The sequence below is a fragment of the Dipodomys spectabilis genome, unplaced genomic scaffold (genome assembly GCF_019054845.1).
Source record: "Dipodomys spectabilis isolate Male_0828 unplaced genomic scaffold, ASM1905484v1 ptg000479l, whole genome shotgun sequence".
In the NCBI taxonomy this organism is placed as follows: domain Eukaryota; kingdom Metazoa; phylum Chordata; class Mammalia; order Rodentia; family Heteromyidae; genus Dipodomys; species Dipodomys spectabilis.
This window is the reverse complement of record NW_024871156.1, coordinates 3411-9694: the sequence shown is the minus strand read 5'-3', so window position 1 is coordinate 9694 and position 6284 is coordinate 3411.

Below are 6284 nucleotides of genomic sequence, written 5' to 3'. Positions count from 1 at the left end.
GCTGGGGAATCAAGTCCAGTGCTTCATGTGTCTTAGTCTACTGTGGGCCTCTGATCCTGATGTGAACCGTGGTCTTATTTTCTCACAACTGGAATACAGAAAAATTTCACTAGGAAGGAATTATTACTTGCTTACTTTCTCCAATATCTCTCGCATACAGAAAAGTAATATAATTCTAAACTGACTGAAAATGGTGTTCCTATTAGAGTAATTGTTTATTTTTTGTACCCCACTCTTCACTAAGTCTTGTCCCTTTCCTATCCCCCCTTCCCATAAAACTTGACTAGATCCATTGGAAACCCACTTCCAGTCAGCCTCATCCTTAAAAAGCTCAACCTTAACTAACCTACCCCTGGTAGTCCTGCTCTAAACTTTCAAAGGCCTGACTGCAACCAGAATCCTTCCTGAAAGTCCTCATCTGCTACAAGGAATGCCTTCTTCCACTCCACCCCTTCCTGGAATCCCTGCTCTGCACCACCAGAAACCAGGCCACATCCATATCTCCTCCTATGATCCACCTTGCTGCACCAAGAACCCCGCCTACATCGGGCTCCTCCCTCTAATCCTAACTTCATCCAACAGATACCCCATCCCTAACTATTCTATTCCCTCAAAGTCCCATTGCTCCCATATTCTATTACCTCCAAGCTCCTCCCGTCCCTTTCATACCCCACTCCCAACCAGACTTCTCCCTCGACCCCTCTTGGTTTCATCAGAAACTCCATACATAACTAGTCTACTCCTAAGTGGCCTAACGTCTCAAACCCAGCCCTGAACCTACCTCTTCCCACAAAGCCCTTCATGCTACACCAAAAACTCTCCACCACTCTATAACTGCCCTTGTAGCACCGCCTTGGTTGAGCAGAAGCATCTCACACAGCCCATCTCCTGCCTGGAAAGCCAGCCCTGCTCCACCACAGGCCCCTCTACCTCCCATATCTACTCTCTCAATGGTTGCATTGTTCTTGAGATAAATTCCCCCTTATTGGATCCTCCCGAAGATCCACAACCTACTCAACCAGTTACCCTGCCCATAATTACCCTACACCTCTGTAGACCTTCCACTCCTTCTCAAAGTCCCTCTTCCAATTAACCCCATCGCTCCAAGCCCTGACCTACTCTAGAAAACCCCCAATAGACAACCCCACCACACTATCCCATTTCTCGACACCCACATTGCTCCACTGCAAACCACTGCATCTGTTGGCCGCCCTCTGGAAGCCTCACCAGGCTCAAATGTAAATCCCTGTCCCTTCATAGTCCCTTTTTGAAGGTTGCCTTGCCCCACTGGAAACCCTGTCCAAAGTCTAATGTTCTGCATTGCAACACTAAAATCCCCACCCAACCTTACTCCTCTTTTCGAAGTGGTGACTGGCTACACCAGAAACCCTAACTAGTCTAGTCCACTGGATCCTATCCCTGCTCTCACCAAGCTCTGGTCCGCAAAAATTCCTCCATACATTGTTTCTACATCCTGCTCTGCCAGAAACCCCACCTCCACCCTAACACACTTCCCAAAGGCCTGCCATTCTCCAACAGAAACCCCGCCCCTTACTAGCCCACTTTTTCCTAGTACCGCTCTGCCCTCTCACAGACCCTGAAAAGCCTCTCCCTCATAGCTCCGCATTCCTGCACCAGAATGCCTTCATTCTCTTCCATGCCTTATGGGAAACCTCACCCTACATATCCCACCAGGGCTCACAGTGCTACACCACAACCCCTCCTCTAAGTAACCTCCTCCTTTGTAGCCTTGTTCTTCCTTTTCAACGCTCTGTCCCAAAGAGCCTCTTCCCCAGTGACCATGCCTTCTTCCACTGAAAACCAATCCACCTGCCAGTCTCCATCCTTAAGTCCCACCTACTCCACAAGAGACCTTGCTCCTAACAAGTCTAGTCTTTCCTGTCCCCTCCCTCCTGTCTCACAGCCCTACACAGACTGGCTTTCACCCACAAAGCCCTGCCCTGCTCTACCACAGAGGCTGTGCCAATACCAACTCCTCCCTTGAACCAGAGAGGGCTCCACGAGAAACCCCACACCACCTCATCCTTGAAGTTCCCACCTAGTAAGTTTTATTACAAATGTGATTTTATAATGGTCACAGAATTCATACTAATCAATATGATAAGAAAGCAACAAAAATTAGATAGCTATTAGATGCCTTAATGTGGTTTGGGATTCTGTTACTAGGCAGATACACATTGTGTGAAAATGTGTGAAGATGATTCCTCTAACTGGAAAGCATACTTTGAAGTATCAGTAAGGTTTCATGAGTGATCATTTTATTTCTAGAATTTTCGTGCACATTTGTGTCCATTAATTTAAAAATATTCGTTATTTTAAATCCTCTGGTTTGGTTGAGGAAAGAGTATTAAGATGTAAAAAGATGACTTTCAAATCATCTCTCTAATGAATAATTTTGGACTTGCTTACTTTACTATGTACCAGAGTTTTTAGTAACAGAAATTCTCTACTAAATCCACTTTGAATTTCCTCCTTTCACTAAAGTGCCCTTTGGAAAAGATTGAAGTGAGATTATACAGGTAGAATGCCAGAAATAAAAATGTATTAGACATCGTAACAAAATCATGATGAAGACCCTACCCAATGTGGTTTAAATTTTCTAATGAAAGGAACTTAAGCATATTTAACTGCAGACTTTCTGAAGACTAGAAGACAAAAATATAAGAAATGCCCTCTAATACCATGGTTCTGAAAACAAAACAAAACCAAGGAAAGACAACATAATGAGACAGAAGGGAATGAGGAACTTGTACATGTGATATAGAATGGAAAAATACACTGAATCAGGTAAAAATAATTTTGGTCACAATGCCTTGTTGTTCAATATATTTCATTGTATATACTGTTCTTTGTTAACCTGTGACTTAATAAAGGTCTCAACAGGGATCTGCCAAGGTAATTGTGTACTTAGTCAATTTCATCATTTCAAGATCATCAGGATGATAAACTCCCACATATATTAACATACCTGCAACAGCACTAGACATATATTCTCATTGTTCCAACAGTTTAAGGCAGACCTGTATTTAACACAAGCTTTATATGTGGTATGCTATGGTTTTTTCAGGCTTGATACAAAATGTCTCTGCCCAGAAGTAAATGATGGTATTTATAGCTAAAATGATTTAGGGTCATTGTTAACTTCTAACGCATGCTGAGGTTTTAATTTATACCTCTGCTTTTCCCTTTCTTTTTTCCTCCCTTCCTTTCTTTTCTTTTCTTCCTTTCTTTTCTTTTCTTTCTTTCTTTTCTTTTCTTTCTTTCTTTCTTTCTTTCTTTCTTTCTTTCTTTCTTTCTTTCTTTCTTTCTTTCTTTCTTTCTTTCTTTCTTTCTTTCTTTCTTTCTTTCTCTCTCTCTCTCTTTCTTTCTTTTTTCTTTCTTTCTTCCCTTTTCTTTCCTCTTTTAGGAAATGAGTATGAATTTAGATATTTTGTTTGCTGAACAAGTATTCTACCTTTAGAATATCCTTTTTCGATTTATTTACTTTGCTCATAAGTTATCCATTTTGCTGAGGGGCGAACACAGGCTATGTTCCTCACTTCTGTCTGCCAAGTAGCGAGGATCACAAATGCATTCCAACATGAGAACTTTTAGGATGATATGAGACTCTTATTATTTTCCTTGCACACTGGTTCTGATCTGTGATCCTCTCAAATTCTACCTCTTCAATTAGTGATGTGAGTTCCAGTAGCCTGCCCTCAGAATAGATCGTCTAAATGAATTACTGAAGGCAATTTCACTTTAATCTCTTTTTTTGCCAGTCCAGGGGCTGTTATAGTTTTATTTCTAGACAAATTTGTGTTTATATGCACATTAGCTTTAAAATATTACTTTTCCCCCTTTTTTTCCTTTTTAATTTTCTTGGTCAGGGGGCTTGAATTCTGGGTCTGGGCACTGTCCCTGGGCTCTTCAGATCAAGGCTAGCACGTTACAACTTGAGCCACAGTGCTACTTCTGGTTTTCTGGTGGTTAATTGGAAGGAAGAGTGTCATGGATGTCCTGCCAGGGCTAGCTTTGAACTACTAACCTCAGATCTCAGCTCCTGAGTAGCTAGGATTACAGGCATGAGCCATTGGCACCCAGCTAAAAATGTTACTTATTTTAAGTTCTGTGATTTAGTTGAGGGAGTAACATGAGTGTCTAGAAAGTAACTTTCAAGTTATATCTCTAAATAATTTCAGAGTTTAATTTTCATATTTTTTTTTAAATTTTATTTTATTTTATTTGAGAACATACTGTACAGAGGGGTTACAATTACATGGGCAGGATAATGCATACATTTCTTAATAAGCATTGCAGCCTCCTCCTTTGTTTACCCTTCACCTCCCTTCCCAGCCTCCCCCATCCCCCCCACCCAATCATACCCCCCCCTCCCCCCCCTCCGACATTGTAAAGCTGGTTTTGACATGAATTTTGTACTTCTCATTGTTGCAACAGGTCCACCTGAATCCTTAAACGACTTGTTTGTCCCCATCTCCTCCACATGTTATACTGACATCAAATATAGTGAAAGCAGGGGTTACACTGTGGGGGAGGGACATACAAAGCAACCAAGAAATAATCTTATAAATGCGTTAGAAACACATGCATGAAAGAAACAAAAACATTAAAATACATATTTGAGGGTTCGTTTTCCTAATATCACATTCTCTGACTTTTTCCGCTTTACTCATACCTATACTAGATATTGCAAGGGATGGCCAATAGACACATGAAGAAATGTTCAACATCCCTAGCCATAAAAGAAATGCAAATCAAAACAACATTGAGATATCACCTCACTCCAGTTAGAACAGCAAAAATCAAGAACTCTAACAACAGATGCTGGAGGGGATGTGGACAGAAAGGAACCTTACTTCATTGTTGGTGGGAATGTAAACTTGTTCAACCACTTTGGAAAGCAGTATGGAGGTTCCTCAAAAGACTTCACATAGAGCTCCCCTATGACCCAGCAATCCCACTTTTGGGCATTTACCCTAATGTTTACAAAAAAGACCACACTAAAGCTACCAGCACAACTATGTTAATTGCAGCATTATTTACCATAGCTAAGATATGGAACCAACCCAGATGCCCCTCAGTAGATGAATGGATCAAGAAAATGTGGTATATATACACAATGGAATTCTATGCCTCCATCAGAAAGAATGACATTGCCCCATTTGTTAGGAAATGGAAAGGCTTGGAAAAAATTATATTAATTGAAGTAAGCCAGGCCCACAGAAACATAGGTCCCATAATTTTCATATTTATTACAGTTATTAATAACAGAAACTCCCAAAGTAACAGAATAATCCTTCATTTTCTCCTTACCATAGGTACTATTGGAAGAGAATGAGTGAGATCTAAGACAATATGCACTTGAAATTATAAAAAAAAATTTTGATAGTACATAAATAGCCAGATAACATAACGTGCTTTTCATTTTCTAAAGAAAGGAATGTCATGAAAGTATATTTATTGGCAGGCTTTTCACCTGAAAAACAAAGAAAAAACAATATCATATAAAATCGGAAGAGGATCAGCAACCATGTAAGTGTTATATAGCATTGGAGACTTTAAGACATGAACTGGTTCAGGTAAAGTAATACTTTGGGAAAGTTATCTGTTCACTAAATTTATTCATTGTAATTTTTTATTTTTATTTACATGTCAGTTAATATACAAATGCATACATGTGTGTGCTATATATATATATATATATATATATATACATATATATATATATATATATATATATATATATCAGCAGTATCTGTCCTGTGAACTGTATGTTTATGTATGGTTAGGTAATTTCATCATGTCTAGTTCATCAAGAAGATGGACTTCCATAAACCTTAACAACCCTGCAACACCACTGCACATGTAAACTTAAGTGTTCACCATTGTAAGCTAGACCTGTGTTTTACCAAAGCTTTATATATATGGTGTTATTTTTTCATTTAGTCTTGACACAAAATGTGTGTGCTCCTAGAAATAAATGATGGCATTTATAACTACAATAATTTAGTGTAAATCTTTACATTGAACACATGCTCAGTATGAGTTGTTCTTTCTTTCCTTTTCTTATTTTATCTTTAGGAAGTTGATTTGAGTTTTGATGTTGTGTTTGCCAGACAAGTATTCCACCACTGGAGTCATTCCACCAATCCTTTCTAGTTTAAGTTACTTTGCTTATAGAGTAGCAATTTTTGCACCCAACCCAAAAAGCAGGGATCATGATTGCATTCCAATATCCCTACCTAGTAGGTTGATATGGGTGA